Source organism: Vanacampus margaritifer, chromosome 13, assembly GCF_051991255.1.
Source record: "Vanacampus margaritifer isolate UIUO_Vmar chromosome 13, RoL_Vmar_1.0, whole genome shotgun sequence".
NCBI lineage: Eukaryota > Metazoa > Chordata > Actinopteri > Syngnathiformes > Syngnathidae > Vanacampus > Vanacampus margaritifer.
In genome coordinates this window covers 17,478,410-17,500,732 of record NC_135444.1, presented here as the reverse complement: position 1 = coordinate 17,500,732, position 22,323 = coordinate 17,478,410, and the positions used below count along the sequence as shown (strand labels likewise).

Here is a 22,323-nt window from a genome sequence, read left to right as displayed (position 1 = left end):
TTTCCCCCATAAAATGCATTTATTGTAAAATGAAAAAACTAAATAATGCTTCAGTCTTTTAGTATTACTACTGCCTGTAAATCCCTATTTTGCCCCCCCCCCCCCAAAAAAAAAAAACAACAACAAGAAAATGTAACTTTATTCACGTCATATTAATAAATATTTCCACTAGCTTATGAAGTTACTAACTTGTTGTCACTTAATGTTTTTTTCCAGGCTTCTACTATGCTCCCCCTTTTTTTTTTTTTGCGCAAATTTGTCACTTAATAAACTCGCAAATTTGTGGCTTTATAAAGTGACAAATTTGAGAGTTTTTTTCTCGGAATATTGCCCCCGCCCTCTAAAAAAATAGATATTTATATGTTACCCTAATACGCCGTCATACAACGGTCTTTTTATGACGTTTAAATAATTAATTAAATAATTACTGTAGACACTTTTACAATATTTTTTTTTTATTTTACTGGCAGACTTTTGGCTTGTCAAAGCACACGCCGCTGTTGAGTCAAAGCTACACGGCAACGGTAAGCATCCTCTAAAACCGAACGAACTCCAAATATTGACATATCGAAAGTTTGCCCATGCGTAAACCGACTTGAGCGTTCGATAGTGAAGTGCGAAAATAGCCAGCCAGTGGAAGTGCAGTGACCAGGGCTGCCCCGTTTAGGAGCGCCTTTGCTTCTAACCGAGGCAAATTGTCCAAGAGCAACAAAAACACCTTAACATATTATAAATATTTTGGGGAGATGTCCATTTTAAATGTATGTTTTTAACAATTGATATACTATACAGTGATACCTCAGCTCACAAACTTAATTGGTTCCCAGGAAGTGTGTGTGAGGCGAAAAGTTTGTCTTCCAAACATTTATTTCCCATAGGAAACCATTAAAATGAGAATAATCCGTTCCCAGGTCCCCATAAAACATAATTTTCTACTAAATAAGCCTTAAAACTACACAAAATATACCTTATTTTATGTATAATAAATGTGCTATTGTATTGTAATTAAAGAAATACACTGTACTGTATAATAAAGTCGTTTTATTTGCCTTTGTGATGGTACAGTAGTTGATGGCTTGATGGAATGGAGTGGGAGGAGGAGGGAGGGAGGGAGGGAGGGAGGGAGGGAGTTACTGTTTGGAAGGAGAGTCACCTTCCATTAGGACTGTAGGTAACTCAACCTCCGGTGTGGCTTCTCTTCTTTGCTTCTTAGGAGACTCTTTATCCTTTGTGCTGACTAAAAACCTCTTAATTGACACCTGTTGCTTTCTGAGTTGTAAGGTCTTACGAAACTGAGGCATCACATTATCATTCATCATGTTGATGATTCTCATAGCCACAGTCTTTTCTGAATGGTACTGTTCGATAAAAGCCTGCACATCACTCCACTTAGTCAACATGGTCTTGATGCTCTCACTTGATGCTGCAGCCATCTCCTCCTCCTCCTCCTCCTCCTCCTCGACTTAGCGTATTGGGACGCACACCTCGTTCGTGTTTTTCGATTATCTCCTTCTTCTGCTCGACCGTAATTTTCTTTAATGTCTTCTTAGGCTTACCACTAGCCTGTGGTGGGGTCTTTTTCGGTCCCATGATAGCAAAAGTACACTCCAAAATGATCCAAAACGTCTACCGAACACAAACCACGTCCGCACTCAAAGAAAGGGGGTGACGAACTGTGACGCCGTGAGCGTGCGTCAGCTTCTCGTGATTTCTCGTGTCGCGTGATTTGGTTCGTCCGCCGAAAACTAGTTCGTCAGCTGAGACTATGCTCGCGAATTTAATGTTCGTGAGGCGAAAAGTTCGTCAGCCGAGGTATCACTGTATTTATAATATATTATATATTATAGACAATAGATTAGAGTATATAAATGATACACAAAAAAACAAAGTTGACAACACTCACGTTATATTGTGATCATTTTATCCCGAGACAGATTGAGGTTGATGTGTTATTCATGAAATTAAACATAATTTTCCCTTTTTTTTTTTTTTTTTAAACCCAACTCCTCATTGCTTAATGCTGTCTGAAGTGGAGGGTCCTTAATTAGAGACTGTCTTTTTTAATCCAAAGCTTTCACAGCAAACTCCATGGAGGAAGCGCCAGCTGCAAGCTTTGATTGGGGTGGACCAAAAAATTAGGGTTAAAAAAAATAAAAAATGGAGCCATTTAGCAAGGCAGATGCAACTCGCTAACAAAAGAAAAGCTCCCCTTGGTGTTTGTTTAGTGAGACAAACCACATGGGATAATGTCCTAAATACTGGTGCCACACACACATACACATACATTTCTATGTAGAAAAGTTCCATAAAGATTAGTACGGATAAGTCCATCTTTTTTTTGAGTGAATTGGAACCGGTGGGAAAAAAAAAAAAAAGTTCTGGAATCACAGTACAATGCTTTTAATTAATTTGCAATGACATCTGCAAATTACCAAGCAGGTGGCTAATATTCCCTCTCACAGACGCGTATGTCAAGCACCTTCAAAGGGTGAGTAGATTCACTTGAATGACGTTCGCGCTATCATTTTATAAAGTTAGATATTATCACAATATAACTAAAAGAAAAAGTCTGCTCGACCAATCTAATTGGACGAAAAATTGAAAATATTGGGAAAAAGTGACTATGAAAAAAATTTACCAGTTAAAAAAATATATATATATATATATATATATATATATATATATATATATATATATACATATATCTAATAATAATAATAATAAATATAATAATAATAAGAGGACAAAAAGTAAAAAAATATATTTAAAACAATTTACAAAATAAATACATGCGAATTAAAATACATGTGTTCTGTTCCAACCTACAACAAATGGGAGAACCTGAAAGACAACTACTACTAACAGAGACCCTTAAATAAAATATTCACCATAACTAAAAATAATCATTAGCTAACTTCTCTTAAAAAGGCAAATTAACCCAAAAACAATTCTTTACAATAACCAATCGCAGCTCTGCTTGCGAATGTCACATGACCAAACTCAGAAAACAAGTGAACTGAGCAACCGTGATGTCTTTTTCAGTTGGCAAGTGGCAAAATGGCCGCCCCTTGAGGTGGGGGGGAAAAAGAAAAGAAAAAATTGATGTATTTTGCTGGTTAATTTATATTCCACAAACAATATTAATCAGAATGTCATGTTGAGACTAATTGGGGCTGCAGAAAGAACATATTGTTGTAAAAAATAAAATAAATTGGGGTTGACTTTTGACACTCGTCTGACCGTCAATATGTTCACATATAGCATAAAACATGCCCTGTACAGTTAATGACACTTTTTTTGATTTCAACACTTTGAGCCCGGAATTCTCAGTACCTTCACACTCACGGGTGTCACTCCTAATAAACCCAACTTTGGCAAGAAACCACTCTAGGATCATAGGAGACGCGCACGGATTTAAAAATTCCACATACGCACACGCACAGCTATACGCCAGGCCGTCTGCCGGGACCTGGGGTGTCTAAGAAAAGCAGACAGTGTGATGCTGGAATCTCCTGCTGCCAACTGGCATATGTAGGCCAGCAGTGAGTTATAAATCTCCTCCTTCTCTGTCTCGCTATGTCTCCCTCTCTACAAACTACTGTATAACTTCAACTGCAATCATCCCATATCACATATTAGCGCTCATTCTCTTTGTTTGTATTCTACATGCTGTCAGTTGTTTGAATAAAAGATCAGAGCCTAAACAAATGATGCGAAAGGAAACGAGCGAGGACAAAACTAACACTAAGGGCCCAATTTTTGTGCCTAGTGCAAGTCTAGTGCAAAGCGCAGTTGAACTGTTCACATAAGTGGAGTTTTCTTTTAGTATTTTTAGATAGACTGGCACAGATCGAAAACGATGTTTGTGCCGTCGTGTGGCCTTTGGAGATGGAATGCAGCCAACTCCTAGCCAATCGAAGCGGCTCCCCTCGTTCACTTTAAAATTGGGGGCCGACCCTATTTCAGACCGTAAAATGTTGTGTTATTCATGAAATTAATAACAATTTATTATTAATAACAATAATTAAATTGTGCATTTCGTTGGTTGAGTGTTTGGGCAAGTTTAACCGTAACCTCGTTGGCAGAGGTAAAAAAAACGGTCAAAGGAAGAGGCAGGGGTGAAAGTGGGGGTGCAGCGTGTGAAGAGATGAATGATGGAGAAATGGAGCAAGAGAGACTGAAGGAAGGTAAGAAAATAAAAAAGTAGATTCGGCAGCTCCGCTGGGTCTCATTAATTGGGCCTAATCAGACAGTATATTGCTGAGAAAACACATCCTGCCACTGCCCTGTGTGTGCGTGTGGACTTCCGATGAGCTTCCCACAAATGCGGCGGTGGCACATTTGCCGCTTCCTGAGCGTTCAGGTGTAAGACGGACGCTTGGGTCCAAAAGTGCCTTTCGGTGAGTCGCTGCTCTGTTTACGTTTGCGCCGCTGGATGACCTTGGGAAAACCCCATCTGACGTCTGGATAATCTGCGGCAAAATATCCTGCAAGATCAGGATCAACCCCCCCCCCCCCTTCCCTCCAGAGAGACAGGGGGAGTAAGGAAAAAATAAAGCCCAAAATGAGGCTGGGATCAAGCAAGTAAAGATTTAACTGAGCCACAATCGGACCCCTGAGGTCATGTGATTCTGAAAGTTTGTAGTTTTCTGGGATGCTCAGCAAGGTTGTTAGGACAAGAATATACACAGGAAGTTCCGCGACCACGTTTTTGCATTTTATATTGCCGAGGTCTTTTTTGAAAATGTCAGTGGCATGTGTTTGGTCAAAATATCCTGTTTTTACGTGGTGCTTATCAGAAGCAATCACTGATCTATGCACCCCCCCCCCCCCCCACACACACCCCAAAAAAAAACACAATGCAGCTCTGCTTACCTTGTGACTTTGAAACGATAGTCGTGGCATCCCATGTGTGCAGGTGCGGGGTGTTTTGATAGTGTTTCAGAAAATATAGTTACGCAGCCGTGCGCTGGCTGTCACTTGAAAGTGGCTCTGGATCTTCACCCAGCCTAGATGTTGAGTCATGGGAGGAGAATCACCGTTTAATACTTGTTGAGGACGTCGTCGCTGCAGTGCATGATGCCACAGAAAAGGGAATACCTACAGCTATGTTTTTTTTTTTTACTTGACCAGGTTCACACTCTAATTAGGCTATTCTATGTATTTCGATTAAAAATTATAATCGCCTCACACCACTAATTGTACTATATAAGGAAGAAATGTTAAAAATTCATGTGATGCATTCTAATATCAAATACAAGTGAATCGTTGACATGGTAATCGTAATCAATTGGAAAGGCGATACCACTTGTCTATTCCAGAGACCGAACTATTCAAACGGTGCCATTGGAGAGCATAAAAATGAGAACTTCACTCCAGCCATGCCAACTTCGTCATTACAGTCAAGAGTAAAACCGAGTTTAAACCCTGGTTAATGACGCCGTCAAAATAAATACTTGAGGTTAAGAATGTTAAAACAACGCTCGAAACAGTTGATAAAAGTTTGATGACAAACCGACTATCCATTCTATGGGGACAAACTGAATCAGATGAGTTTCGACCTGAGAGCGTAGACAGGAAACTGAAAAACGGGCTAAATGAGGGACAATCAGACACGTCTTCGTTCTTGCAAGGTTGCACCTTGATCATGTTGGAATGATTGACCTTATTCACAGGGAGCAAAACCCTCGTGGCTGACGGCTTCCAGTGTGTGTAGGTGTGCAAATGTGTGTGTGTGGGAGAGCGGGGGGGGGGGGGGGGGTGATTACATGACAGGAGGGACGTGCATGTCGACACCAGTTTGTCGGAAGGTAGTCGGCAGCGAAAGTGGGGGTTAATGAGCTAAGGCTTAGAGGGGGGGGGGGGGGGAAGCAAGGGAGGAGGGAAGTGTGTGCGTGTTTGTGTTGTGTGTGCGTGTTTGTGTTGTGTGTGTGTGTGGGGGGGGGGGGGGGCAGTTCTTTACCAGGCTGGTTCAATGAACACACGAGGGAATTGCCCTTTAAATCTAAGCCAACATTTAGCCTGGTGTACACGCATGCACATAAAGCATCTCCTTGGGACATGCATGTCATTGATATTCTGCTTGTGTCTGCAAAAAATGTGATAAACGCAGACAAAGACAAAAGACCAATAAAAAAAATTGGGGGAGGGGGATATATTAAAATCATCAAGATTTTTGTTTAAACAATTTTTTCAAAAGCAAATGTGCCGTCATGTTAAGAAACAAAGCGATGCACTTTCCGTGTCCTACAAACCTACATACACACTTGTGAATGGATGAAGTGGCTGAAGTATGACCCAATTAATAATGACACACACCCCCACACACACACATAGAGGGAGGCACACAATGTATGTTCAGGAGGCGTGTAAGTGCTCGGAACAGACCTTATTAATTCAGCTCATTTAGCCTCAGTCCAGCCATTAAATTTAAGCCTGACCCTGCAGCTCCCAACGCAACACTAGGGTTCAACCCCCACCCCCAAACACACACAGTTTATTATTACCGAGGTTGTGGAAATTATATTACAGAAGTTTGCAGTAAATACGGAAGAGGATTAGGGCCAGTGAAGTGGAAAAAAAAAGGTTGTCAGGATTCTGACTTCATTCTCAGAATTCTGACTTTAAAATGAGAATTCTGACTTTAATCTCAGAATCCTGACTTTAAAGTGAGAATTCTGACTTTATTCACAGAATTGTGACTTTAAAGTGAGAATTCTGACTTTAATCACATAACTCCGACTTTAAAGTGAGAATTCTGACTTTATTCTCAGGATTCTGGCTTTCTAAATTCCCCCCACAATTCATAGCGCTATGTCACAAAGTCAGAATTCTTACTTTAAAGTGAGAATTCTGAGATTAACTCTTTGACTGCCAAAAACGTTAAATAACGTTTAGTAAAATCCTATGGAGGAGTGCCAAAGACGTTAAAAGACGTTTGTTTCAAAACAGAGGTGAAACTAACCATTTTCTATTGTGGATTACTAAAAAACGGAATAAGGTAGAAACAAACTTTTTTTTTCTGATGAAAGATGAGAGTCCAATCTTTTTTTGGTAGTATGTGTGTTTCCATAGTCCAAACACATAATTTTCTATGGACCTTGAAAGATCAGTCAAAATGCTTAAAATCGGCTGGCACCCACGGCATCCCTTTTCTGAAAACGTCTGGCAGTCAAAGAGTTAATTCCAGAATTTTCACTTTAAAGTCAGAATCCTGAGATTAATTTCAGAATTTTCACTTTAAAGTCAGAATCCTGAGAGAGAGAAAAAATCTGAATTCTGGGAATAAAGTCAGAATTCTCACTTTAAAGTCAGAATGCTGCCAAGCTTTTTTTTTGTCCACTTCACTGGCCCTAATCCTATTCAGTAACTTCTTTACTTAACAGCATTTACTGTTTCATGAGAAATCAAAATTATATCAGCATTTATTTATCAAAACTCTGGCCCAAGTTTAAACTACTTCATGTGAAGTAGTTTGCCTTGAAAAAACAAAACAAAACACGACATTACCCAGTGAAGACAGCTCGTTCTAAAAAACAAAGGCATCAAAATCTAAATAGTTCTGACTGAATGAAAAGGAGACAAGTATCGCATGCCACTAGGGGGTCAGGAGTCGGGATCCCGACGTGGAGCAATTGACGTCAATTCAATTAGAAGCAAGCGAGACGGTGTTATCTTTCTTGGCAGCGGCGGGTGTATCAGGAGGCGCCGGGCCGCCAAAACCAGATAGTTACGCCGATAAACTAATCACCCAAAGATAAGAGGAGAAGTCGCAAAGCTGGTTATAGTTCACAAAGTTAGCTGCTGGCACGCTGCAGTCGGCACCTCAGTCCGTCAGTGTGAGTCACAAAAGCAGCGGAAGAAGAAGATGAGGCTTTAGTGAAAGCAACAGACTATCATGAAGTCTGTCGTTTGCGAGTGCCGCGAGCAAGCAAAATGAGGAGACATTTATAAATGAGGAGCGTGTTCACAATGTCATGCGGGCTTCAGATTTTGGAGGAATTTGTAGAAAAGTTATTAAGGGATTAAGGATGTTCAATACAACTTTTTTTCACACCGACACCAGTACGAATACCCAACTCTTAAGTAGTCACCGATACTACCACTGCTACATAAAATTTCCCAACAAACAATGGCAAATCGTTTTTACGAACGACCTGCATATCCTAAAATAGCATCCCAATATTTTCCAATTGCACAAATTAATCGCAATTTTCTATTCTTCTAATAACTCATTTCTAGTTCCCGACCATAAAACGGCTACAAGAGAGCAGCCGAGTACCGATACTTTGAAATAAACCCGGGTATCAGCCCAATAACGATACCTGGTATATGTACATTGCAAAAAATAAAAATAAAAAAATAAAAAATATATAATATTATAATATATCAACTTTACAATAATTACTTCTGATTATGTAATGTAACTTTTGTTCAAACATATTTTCCCCGTCTAATAAAATGATTATAAAATTACATATAGTAAAAAGTATTTTACCCTTGGAAAATCACATTTGGTAGGTTCCTATGAAAACAATAAATAAATAAAAATCTAACATTTCTTGTAATATACAATAGCAACTTTTCCCCTTAATAATTTCGTCTTTTAAATAATTTGCATATAATCATGTATTTGACAATACAGTATTTTTTTCAGATCATGAAATAAATCGGAATTTTTTTTTCTATTTTTCCCCCCATAAAATGAAAAATACAAATCAAATTTTTTTTGCAACTATTTTTCAAATTTATTTATTTATTTTTATTTTATCATCACTATCATATTATATTCATTAACTGTACTGGCAATATTTTAGGCAACATTTTGACACTCAATTATCATACAAATGAGGAAAAAAAACACCCATTTAACTGATAATATCAAAACAATATTAACAAACAAACAAAAACAGACTTTCTTACATGACTGGGCTTTAACTGTGGCATACAAAAAAGCTAAAGAAAAAGCTCAAAGAAAACTAAAGAGATCTGCAAATGCAAACGCCCATTTAGACCCAAAACATTACCACATTAGCATTACATGAAAATCATCTATCTAAAGAAGGTAAGCAAAGTACTAGAAACTGCTCTCGTGTGCATGATGTGCAGTTTTGTAGCAAACTATAACTACAGTAATAAACCTTTAGTCAACTACTTTGTCAAACAAAAGTTTGCTTTACAGTCAACGTTTCTTTTTATACATCTCTTTGTACTGGATCTCATTATATTGTGCAAGTGTATATATAAAAAAAATGTTCACTTTTAAAAAAACACCTTCGGTCAGCAGTGGGAGTGTATCCAATTGAATTTTAAAGCTTTAAAAAGGCGCTTTAAACATATTTTTAAGCCCTAACAAGCCAAAAGAAAGCATTATAAAAAAAAAGGGAGCGGTCGCTTAACACTTTTAATAGACTTGTTTCATGTGTTTTGTTGGTTTTCTTTAATGCAATCTACTTCACGCAAGCTCTTCCCTCGGCCAGTTTTCCTCGAGCCGTGTCCGGCGGAGCACTTTGTAAACACTATAAAATGTTAATTATTCAATTAGTATTTATTATTGCCTGAGTAGGCTAATCTTGCTCGGTGCGGCGGCAAGGAAAATCCTCCTTGAAGTCACCTAAAGTTAACTTTATAATTAGAAGGCGGAGGGGTCCGGTAAAGAAACAAGGCAGGGCTGCTAGGAAAAAAAACACAAAGTGAGCTCTGCAAAATAAATACCCACGGAGCACATTAGCAGATAAGCGCAGAGGGGGTCTTTAGTAATCAAACATAATTATCACTGCGACAATATTCTGCAACAGACTGATGATCACTTTCACGTGCACGCAATGTTACAGCTGTCGGCTTGATTACAGGGGGCCTTGTTTTGTTGTACACTCAAAAATCCAGCAATTTTTTGGGGGCATCTTCATTTTCTTTCAGATTTTTGCATCATATCTAAATGTGATTCGGCAGCCTTATTCACTGGAATCCTCAAGACTTTGGTTCATGGCATTGGCTAGCGATGAATAATGATGGCGTATGATTGTAAAATGCGGTACTTGGATTTAATTTCCCAATGAATAATACATGAATCGTAGTGCGAATCGATGGAGCTGAACACTTCAGATATGTGGCATTTACTAATCAGGATTCTCAGGAGTCTCACGTGTATTTCAGCTTGCTTCCTTGTTAGCATGAGTGCGAAAAATAGCACTCAATAATATTATGACAATCATGTGGAAAATAGAGAGAGAAAAAAATTGCCACTTTTTTTTTTTTTGCTTCAATTCAATGGGGATTGTGCTAATCCTTCTGTTGTGCACACATTACCCACCAGGGGCAGTATAACACAGACATACAGAAACACACACACACACACAAGAAGAGTTTCACAACTGACTCATTAAGCTGCAGTAATTTTAGTCATTTTGCAGAAAATAAAGAACATAACAGGGATTCCTTGAGTTACGCGACCTACGTCATTTCGACTTTACGGCGCACGTGCCTCGTCACAGTAATCACGCCATTTTAAAGTTAGTTAAAGTTGTGTTGTTGTTACTTCCAGCAACGGCCGTCCATCGAGCACGTCCCATTTTCGTGTTTAAGTTTCCATTGGCTCCACTTTGTCGTCACTCAGCAATGAATATCCGTGCGGAAACATTAGTTCAGGCTCTTTCGGATCGCATTTAAACCGCAAAACGTATAAATACGGTTTATCAATACTTTGCCCTACACTCCCAAAAACCTATTTACACGTTTTTCATGTTTTTTTATGCGAGAGATATAGAAGGCTTTGATGCAGCTTCTGACATGAAGAGGTTGCTTAAAGCAATAGTAGTTATTACAAAAAAATGGCCAGCAGGTGGCAGCGGAGTATAAGAGATGTGCCAGGGCCAACAAGCTCTTTTTCCCAGTGTTTTCAACAGGTTTGTGAATAATGATGAAACTTAGCTATAATCTAATGTTAATTTCTGCGAAACAGAAACTGATATATATAGAAATATTCTTTTTTTCCTGATGAAAGAAGAGACTCTAATCTTTCTTTTGGTAGGTTCCATGTTTTTATAGCAATATAACAGAATATTCTGTAGACAAAATCAGTCAAAATCCAGTAAAACAGCTGGGAGCGATGGAGGTTGCTTCGGTGAAAATGGCTGGGAGTCGAGTAAAACATTGCAACATCAGTGCTATTCATTAGCCTGTGTTTGGCATTGAGCGTTAGCATTAATTTAGCGGGAATACCGATTTCTTGTTTGAATTTGTGGTTTGTGAAGTCATGTTCCACCTCTAAAGAACCTTTAGTGTTAATGGTGCATTCAGGAAAATCATAAAATCAGGAAGTTCTCACTTTCAACTGAAGGAAAAGTGGCACTTTAACAAAGTTAAAACAGTTCTCAGGTATCTTAAAAGCAATGTTTTGTCAAAATACCTCAAGGATCGACTCGTCAACCACAAATAGTTGGGAGTTCCCAGTAGCATATCATGACTGTCAGTCATGTTTAACTAGAAAGGTTTGAAGTTGGATATTTCCCAGCGGTCTCGAATGCACCACCAGCTTATCATCAATACCCATTCCCATCCATTCGGGACTTTCTCTTCTCCTCGTCTCAGACATTGATTGGGTTTCATTTAGTTCTGCGAGCCCTTCACTTCTTATCCCACCCACATCCACACACACACACACACACACACACACACACACACACACACACACACAGCCCCTTCTGAATAAATCCTATTCCCAATCGGCGGCCGTCTTCCTTGCCGTTTAGCGCGTGGCGAGCAAGTGGGGGGAAAAGCAAAACGGCCGCTCAAATGTCATCAGCGTCAAGTCGGAATCTCAATCATCTCAAACAGGATGAAGGCAAAGAAAAGGCGTAGCGGGGCAAGGGAGGGGAGGGGGTTGTTGGGGGAAAGGGGGGGGGGGGTGCTTATGTAGCTCTTGCGATAAAGCTGACAGCACACTTCATTGGACAAGGAGGGAGAGAGGGTGAATTACATTACCCCCCCCCCCCCCCCACCTGCCTCCTTTCTACTATTCCGCCGCAATTTTATTGTGGATATTAACTAAAAGAAGCGCCCGGGTGTCTCTCGCCTGTGGCACAGCCCGGTTCAGGTGACATTTTGACAGAGCGGGCCTGGGGCTCGTTGTGCTACGATGCAGATGGGATCTATAATTGAAGCGGCGGCTAGCCGGTTAGCCGCGGACGGGACACTCGCGAGGAAGAGTGTATGCTCAAGGAGCCGTTCGTCGTCTGCTATCATAGCTGGAGGTGATGGCGCTATTAAAATGCAGCATTCCCCCGCAGACCGCACAGCCATGACTGGGAGTGTGTGATGGGGGAGAGAGGTGTCTTTGGCGTAATCCACTCTGTGACATAAACCTGAGTGTTCCCCACCCCCGCCCCCGCCTCCCCGTCCTCGCCTCTCCTGAATAAATCTTTCATGGAGGTTTTATTGTCCCTGATCAGTATGCAGCACTGCGCATGTTTTTGCAGCTTCATCACACATATGGACACATGAGCACGCACTCATTCACACACACATTAGAGCTGGACAATTATAGAAAAAATATAATCACAATTTTTGGATTAATAATATGAATATTGCATTTTCATTCGCCTGCATCCACACCTTTGCTGAATTTGCATCTCCCTTGTTCTCATATTTATTTCATCTTATTTTGAAGTCTTGGGACTTAGCTGCGCTCACTTAGGACCTCAGATATCATATTTTGTGCCAAATATGCGTGTTGGATAGTGCACGACAATAAAAATTCCTTCGTCATTGAAAACTGAACTTTTAATATAGCTTGAAAAAAACAATCACAAAATAAATGGGCAACAAAGTAAACTAAGAAATGAGAATATTCTTAAAAATAGCAAGCAGCTGTTCCTGCTGTGCGCACGTTGGCCTCCTGGGGGCAGTGTGCTGTCGTACATGCATGGAGTACAAGCTTACAAATTAGTAGAAGAAGAACGTTGCATTGGGGTTGTTGTTTTTACAGATTAAAAATAATATAGTATTGAGTATTGTTATGTTATGTTTGCGTATGAATATTTGTTATTTGAAGAAATATCATTCCCGGAAGTCCATACTAATTTCTCTTTAACATGTCAATGGGATTTTACGTCAACTTTAGCATTAGCACTGGTGATGCTATTAAAAAGAGAAGCTTCTAATAAAAAAAAAAAAACACAAACACAAATGACGTCACTTGAAAACATGCAAGCAACACAAACCATTCAATTAAAAGCCAAATGAAACCACACACATACGGTGATAAAAAATGGAATTAATTTGCCACAGGAGGCGACCTTGTGATTACAAGATGGCTGCCTCCTACACTACATTACTTGTTGGCAACATTGCAGCGTTACAAAACAATAGATTGTAAGTATTTGTAAAAGTTGGCAAGTCAACTGATTGGAAGCGCCTGCTACAAAAAGGCTCCATGTCACGTATAAACTGCGTATAAAAGAAAAATTGCTACCCTGCTTAACGGTCAAACGTGCCTTGATTCAAATGTGATTCACAGTATTTATTAATTATAGGAGAGGCAAAACGGCAAATTGCATTATTGTTATCAGTTGAATGCAAGTCTTGACGACAAACAACCCCGGCGCCCCTTTCAGTGTGTGTGTGTGTGTGTGTGTGTGTGTACATACAAAAAAGGTATATCGCCCGCATGGAATGGACCCGGAAGAGGACATTGTGTAAATGATAACAAACTATAATTGATGTGCAGCCAAGTGTGTATGTGCGTGTGAGTGCATGTGTCATGTGACTCCTCTGTAGTCAGCAGAAGATGAGGGGGAATTATGGTCACCATCCTACAAGTTTAACACACATTCTCTTCTGCATACTCTCTCACACACACACTGGCCCTCATATAAACACTCACACTCAAAAAACTGTCACACACTCTCATATATAAACACAATCACAAACACCCAGTTGCACACGCACACTCTCAAGAGAAACACACACACAAATCTACATTAACTCTCATAAAAAACACTTCTCAAACAAATGCTGCCCCACACACACACACACACACACACACACACACTCTCTCATAGATACATAGTCTCACTATTAGACACATTGGTCGCCCACACACAGTAACACACACGTTACATATTAACTCTCACACACATACAGAATCATTAGTTTCTCACCAACTCTCCCCCTCACATAAACACTCACACAATGTCCTAGACAAACACTATTACCCCCACCCCCACAGAGTCTCTCACACACTCTCTCTCTCACTCACACTGTCTCTCTCTCTCACTCACACACACACACTCTCTCTCTCACCACTCTCCCTCTCACACACTCTCGCGCTCTCACACTCTCTCTCTCTCACTCACACACACACACTCTCTCGTGCTCTCACACACACACACACTTTATCTCTCTCTCTCACACACACTTTCTCGCTCTCTCTCACGCACACACACACTCATAGATACATAGTCTCACTATTAGACACATTGGTCGCCCACACACAGTAACACACGTTACATATTAACTCTCACACACATACAGAATCATTAGTTTCTCAGCAACTCTCCCCCTCACATAAACACTCACACAATGTCCTAGACAAACACTATTACCCCCCACCCCCACAGAGTCTCTCACACACTCTCTCTCCCACTCACACACACACTCTCTCTCGCCACTCTCCCTCTCACACACTCTCGCTCTCACACACACACTCTCTCACGCACACACACACTTTATTTCTCTCTCTCACACACACTTTCTCGCTCTCTCTCACACGCACACACACACTCATAGATACATAGTCTCACTATTAGACACATTGGTCGCCCACACACAGTAACACACGTTACATATTAACTCTCACACACATACAGAATCATTAGTTTGTCACCAACTCTCCCCCTCACATAAACACTCACACAATGTCCTAGACAAACACTATTACCCCCCCACCCCCACAGAGTCTCTCACACACTCTCTCTCACTCACACTGTCTCTCTCTCTCACTCACACACACACTCTCTCTCACCACTCTCCCTCTCACACACACTCTCTCACACACACACACACACACACTTTATCTCTCTCTCACACACACACACACACACACACACTTTCTCTCTCTCTCTCTCTCTCTCTCTCCCTCTCACTAACGCACTCTCTCTCTCACACACTCTCACTCCCCCCCCCCCCCTCCAAAACACTGACGTGAAGGCTATTCAACACTCAAGTCTCACAAGATTTTCCCCGCCGCTGTACATGATGAAAATGTTAATGGACCTCCAAATTGGAAGGTTCCACTGCGATGCCTTTGTGTTGATATCCTCCTGCATTGTGTGGGCAACAATGTTGAGTCGTTCTGCTTTCATTACACCTACTTGATAATCACTTTGCGTGTCCATGAGACACACGTGTGGGACACGTTTCCCGTCCCTAACGTCTTCAGACACACACACACGTGCGCTTGCCATGGTGAATACGCACACACAAACATTCTATCTATCCATCTGCTTTATATTCTCAAGTCAAAGCCACCGGCCTCACCAGAGACCTGCCTTCACAAAGTTTATTTGTCAAATGTGTCTTTTGTCTGTGTGTGTGTGCGCGCAAGATAGAGATAAACACAAAGCTCAGAGCTCAGCACAAGGACAGATATTTCCTGACGGAGGCAAGCGGCAACCTTGCTGCAGGGAAGACTTCCACACACAGGCTCGGCATTAATAAACTTTTGCCGCTATATTGCTCACTCTCACATCAAACTATAAACACGTGGGCAAGCTATGATGTGGTCAAGTAAAATCAGGGAAGGGGGCTCCACGTTAACATTTTAGGAGTACATATTTTAGGAGTAAATATTCACATTTCCTGTTATTTCTTGACTGCATAACTGATCACTTGCAGCAACTCCCAAAACAAAATTTCATGCCTTTTTTTTTTGGTTTGTTTTCCCGCCATGACTGTTCTCCTCACAAAACAATTTGGACTCATCAGGATTTATCTCTGCTGGCAAATGCAATTTATTAGGGAGATAGTAATGTGGAACATACATTTTAGAGATAGATTGTTATGGGGGGCAGGGGGGTTGTAGGGGGGTTCCAGGTACCATACCGATTATTAGCAGTCAAGGAGGCCGATAATTAACCGCTATTTGGAGCCAATAATCATTTTCAGCAAAAGGGAAATACAAATTCTGACTTAAAGCATTTGTTATTTGAACATCTGTACATCACCTATATGGGAAGACACTCGCATCCCAGGTCAGACACGAATCATCTATACAATTTTACAAAACAAATTTTTAAGACTTGACCCACATAAAAATGTTACTTAGAAATTACATTTAACCTATTAAAAGTTTTACAGTGGTGACCGGTTAATTCCATTCCCATTATTTTCCGTGTGGCAAATATGCCATCAAAGGGCCACAATAGTTCGAATGCCCCGTCTCTCGCAGGTTATGACAGACAGCTGGTTTAGGGGGCGGAGTCATAATATTGTCTGTGGAGACATGTGAAGATGCGTGTAAACCAAACTCGAACAGCAGCTCGTTACTTTGTATCCTGTTTTAGACAATAATAGAGAAAAGTATGGTTGGTGACTCACCATTTTCCCCCCATATGAAAAAGCGGCACTGTTAAGAGGTTAAAAAGGGGGGGGAGGGAGAGCAAAAGGCTAGAGGGCAGGGCGAGAGTATCGAGGGGAAACGGAGGCTGCAGTGAGGATGGCGCTTTCATTAGCGAGATTGATTAGATGAATGTCGAAGCTAACGGCCTCTCTGCTCTTTAGCTAAATGCCATCTCTGGGCCTATCAGCGCGCCGGCTTCAACAACAACACATAAATTAGCGCAACGGAGACCGCGACCACCACCGCGGGAACGGGGAGCGATGCAATCATGAGAGAAGCTCTCAGCAGCGTGGAGATCATAAACAACAAGAAGCGGCTGATGACCTCGTTAAGTGGAGGCAATGCAAAGCAACTGTATTGTGATATATTCGATGCGTGTGCCCTTGGCTTCATTTACAGTCATATATTCTTTATCCTCTGCCAAAAATGACTAATACAATATTATTAGAGCCAGAAGGAGCAGCACAATATTCATTGGATTGGCGCAAAAGAAAAAAAGTGGCACAAAATGTTTGTTTTTATTATAACCTATCCGCAGCTATTATTGTTTTTTTTTTTGGGGGGGGGGGGGGGCTTTTTTAAATTTATTTATTTATTTAATTAATTGTGGCAGAGATTCAATTACTCGCTTTTTTATTTATTTATTTTTTTTACTATTAGCATCAAGGCGCAATAAATATTACTCCATCGGCGTGATAGTGACACATTCATCCCGCGGGCGCCCTTCAAAAATGTTGCCTTTTACATGCAAACTTAACAAGTGTGAAATTAGAACGGATTCCAAATTATCCTCACACACACACACACACAGAGTAGACACACTATAGCAATGTGTGTGGTGGTGAACGGCACTCATATGTTCAGGAGGGGAGGGGCCCTAATTGAAAATGCGTCCTCCCTTCCAAGATCGTGCTCCTGAGGAGATACAGCACAAAGAGGCAGTTTGAAAAAATAAAAAAGTAAAAGAAGGATTTTTATCTGTGAATTGTCACAGGCAGACTGATGTCAATTTACATAAACAAATATTTTCCGCCCTGTTGACTGCAATGGATATAATTTCCTCGTCGGCTTTTTATTTTCGCGTTGTATGAACAAAATAGCTGTTAGTGTCGAGTCAGAGAGTCTGGCTTCAATTATGGTCCAACATTTGACGCCTTTTTGTATGGCTCCGTTTTTGCTGCAAAATGCTTCAACGATTACAGAATTCATCAGCCTTGGCAGGAAAACATGGCATCTTCTCTTCAAATAGAAGGCATATGCATTTTTTAACCATTCCAAAAGTACTCAAAAGGATCAAGAATTTCCATACTTGTTGGGTGGACAGGCATTCCAAAGACACAAAGATTTGAGCCCCTGTGCTGGAATATGGACATATTATGACTTAGATTTATTTATTGTTAGTACATAATGTGGCTTTAAACTTCAATTCAATCATTGACTACATTTACATGCAGGCAATAACCCTTATAAAACACAAACATTGGCAATATTTGAGTGTTGAAAGGTTATGTAAACACGCACCATAACCGGAATATGCCCCTTGGGCTACTTTCATAACCTCTTCTTGTCTTATTTGTACTCGCAAGGAATCTTGTATGCACAGCGCCGTCCTACACGGGCCTGGCTTGAATACCTTTTTTTTTCGTGGCATTTTCGCGTTATATTGTGCCACGTAGACACGTTAACTATTCATGTGAGACAGACGCGACATCGCTCGTAATGCTTATCTCCAGCTTGAATATAATGTATTTTATTGACCGTTTAAAGTGAGAAGCAGAAACGACGTCTATTTCTGCCATGACGTCGTCGTCCGTGCTTCGGCCCCTTACACCGATTGCTCCAGAAACCCGAATGATGACCATAGCCCCGATATTGCCTGCATGTAAACGTAGTCATTGATCACTTAAATCACCGTTTTCTGCAGAAGAAACATCAGTCCCTTGAATTGTTTGCATAAAATGGAATCAGGCCACTTCAAGCTTGCTTCTACAAACTGCAGACAATCCAAATCAATGGTTGAGCGAGAAACAAGCACTCCACATCAGACGACGCATCGTTCGAACACTGACCAGGTCAACTTGACTATATCAGACTACAATAGAGAGAGAAAGAAAGGTCTCTCTCTCACTCTCTCTCTCTCACACTCACTCACTCACTCACTCAAGGTAAAACTTGGCAAAATGCTTAAAGCCATTTATTTGATTTTTGTTTTGAAGAATAAACCAACACGCAATTGGATACGTTTTGGGGTTGATCATTTTGTAACATAATGTAGACCTTGACAATAAAAATAAATAATTCATCAAATACCCTACATTTCCCACACCTGCTCTTTTGCGGGAGATTGGGATCAAATAAATAAATAAATTGTTATTATTATTAAATATTTTATTATTAATAACAAATAAAAAAATAATAATATTAATAAAAAATTAAAAAATTAACATTAAAAATTTAACAAAAAATTAAACATTAAAAATTTAAAAATTCAAAATAAATAAAATTAAAATAAATTAAATTTAAATAAAATGCTCCCCAGTGAGCGGGCAAGTGTGGGATTTGGCGTCAAAAGCCGTGCTAAATGTTTATTAAAGAGAAAAACATGCACATCGAGAAGATTGGAAAGGGAGTTGCGCAACAATACGGTGAGGTCACGCACGTGTGCGTGCCACAATTTGCTTAATGAACAAACCTGTCACACACTGCGTGCAAGGGAAGATGTACAGTAACCACTGGTGGAAAGCAGAATCCTCTATGCTATCTATTCTTAACCCTTTATTGTCTGGGGGGCATGGGGTTCATGCTATTAAATCTGTAATGAGATGCTAATAAGATGCAAATCCCTCCCGCAAGAGTGGACTACTGGAAGGAGGCTTAAAAAAAAAAAAAAAAAAAAAAACAGCCCGAGGAGGTAAAGATTCACTTCTCTGTGGTGTATTTGTATGAGTGGAAAAAAAAGGTCCAGCATTGATCGCAACTGTAGAAAAATGTTGTTGATTTATCTCGAACGCGGGCAGCAGAATGGGACTTTCGGTATCGCCGCTCAGGCAGAAAAACTGAGAAAAATAAAAAGACTCCATCTGTCCGGAGTGCGGCTGCAGATACGAGGCGAGGAGGCACAGATACCAAACGTGAGCGAAAAGCTGCTGATTAGGAGTCAGGGAAGGCTGACAAAAGCGGGTGGGGAGGATTTTTTTTTTTTTAACACTTTTTTACAGAAAAATACATTTTCACTTTTTCCTCACTGTGGTGTACACTGTGACTCATCTGACTCATTGAAAGAAAGACAACGTAAATGTAATGAGCTCATTTGCATACCGTATACTGTATATTCAATAGTCGTTTGTGGCATGTTTTTCTAAAATACACTGCGGTGAAATTGTTCTGTTTCTTCTCCAAGAAAATTGTTATCAGACTGATTGTGTCGCAAAGACCGTCTCGATCTGGCATCCACTCTGTCCAGAGGGCTATCGCTTTTTTTTTTCCCCCCCTTTAGTCCCATTTTATGCTCAGCTGTGGCTTACAGATAAAGGCAACGGGTTGGCACCGGACACACAATGTGGCCCATCTTTCTCTCTGTAAACCAGGCTCAACATGACAAGCCGGCACCCAAGGGCCCGTGTGACGGTGATAGATCTACACTATTTATGTCCGACAACAGAAGCGCCACTGACCAGTGCAAGCCAATAAGATCCAACACAAGCCTAGTGTCAGAAATTCTGCCTTGGACTTGGACTGTGATGTATTTATAGCTCAATTCCGAATGTGTGATTGTTTAATTTGCTTTTAGCGCAGCTGTCCTAAACTGTTTTTTGCAATATGAATCTCCACGGCGCAGAGGATGCTAGCCGCTGTAGTTTACAACGCAGAGAACGTCAGGCAGAGGTCGTATTGTATTCAAAGCGCACAAAAGTGCACGGCAATGAACGACACGCCGACGTGACGCGAGTACACACAGCTGCACAAACACGCATCCTTCCATATTTATATTCACAGTGTACAACTGCTGCCCTTCTGCTGCTGTTGGCGCTGTGACGCAAATAGAAACTGCAGTGATGCAACTTTGGATTCGTGTTCAGGATTGATGAGGCACAGACATTCAAATGTTTTGACTGAAGTGACTAAAGCGAATCAGCCGATTTGTCATCGATCTTTAAAAAAGTCTCACATGCTTTTTTTCTTCATAACATTTCAACAGTATATATATACTGTACCTTCAATGTTCCTTGTTTTATTTGTAAAACAATGAGCAAACCCCGTAAAATGATTTAAATTAAAACCTTAAATAGTTTTTTCAAATCAAAATGAAAAACCTATTTGACACTGGCTGACTTTGTCAGACCTCGACAAAGGGAGATGAGATTGGTGGCTAAGTTTAGTGTTATTTTAAGAGATCGGCCAATCAACGATTCCCCCAAAAGTAATAAAATTGCCGCTATGCCCGGCCGATTGATTGGTGTACCTCTACTCGCAAGTCAAAGCAAACTCATCAGCCGAACAACGGCTCATATCTCTAAAAACAAAGCACAGTAGTGTTGTAGTCAAGACCACACCGACTGAGACAAAGACATTATCGAGACTAGACAACATCAAGACAGACTTTTGGTGGTCGAGACCAAGACTTTTAGAGGTCGAGACCAAGACAAGATCAAGACAGACTTTTGGTGGTCGAGACCAAGACTTTTAGAGGTCGAGACCAAGACAAGATCAAGACTTATAGTGGTCGAGACCAAGACTTATAGTGGTCGAGACCAAGATTTATAGTGGTCGAGACCAAGACAGAAAAGTCCAAGACTTTTAGTGGTCGAGACCAAGACAGAAAAGTCCAAGACTTTTAGTGGTCGAGACAGAAAAGTCCAAGACTTTTAGTGGTCGAGACAGAAAAGTCCAAGACTTTTAGTGGTCGAGACAGAAAAGTCCAAGACTTTTAGTGGTCGAGACAGAAAAGTCCAAGACTTTTAGTGGTCGAGACACAAAAGTCCAAGACTTTTAGTGGTCGAGACACAAAAGTCCAAGACTTTTAGTGGTCGAGACACAAAAGTCCAAGACTTTTAGTGGTCGAGACACAAAAGTCCAAGACTTTTAGTGGTCGAGACACAAAAGTCCAAGACTTTTAGTGGTCGAGACACAAAAGTCCAAGACTTTTAGAGATTGAAACTGAGACAAGGCCAAGACTTTTAGAGGTCGAAACTGAGACAAGGCCAAGACTTTTAGAAGTCGAAACTGAGACAAGGCCAAGACTTTTGGAGACTGAGGTAAGACGCACTTTTGGAGGTCAGGAGAAGAAAAAGACCAAGACTTTTAGAGGTCAAGACAGAAAAGTCCAAGACTTTTGAAGGTCGAAACTGAGACAAGGCCAAGACTTTTGGAGGTCAAGACCAAGACTTTTTTTTTTAAGAGGTCAAGACAGAAATCCAATCATGCCGACTACGCTCTGTGCCATAAAGTGGAAAATGGGCAGTCAGGACAGACAACCACTCACACCGATGGACAATTTAGCATTCAATGAATCAAACCTATGTCCATAAGCTTTGGGAGTACCAAATTGAGACATGAAAGATCTGAACCCGGAACCTCCTTGCAGTCTTAACCACTCATCAATATTTTCCGCAGTCTGATAAAGAAGAGTGTCCCTGGGTCTTGGCTATGCTTGGGCGCGCCACACTCGGGGCCTCTGCTGCTCATTAAGCGCGACGGCGAGAGGT

The 22,323-nt window shown here is 40.7% G+C and overlaps 1 protein-coding gene across 3 annotated transcripts in view; it reads right to left on the bottom strand.

The window, feature by feature from the left end:
• Window positions 1–22,323, bottom strand: part of dab1a (DAB adaptor protein 1a) — a 226,998-nt gene that overhangs the window by 185,384 nt on the left and 19,291 nt on the right. The gene's annotated exons all lie outside the window — the stretch shown is intronic.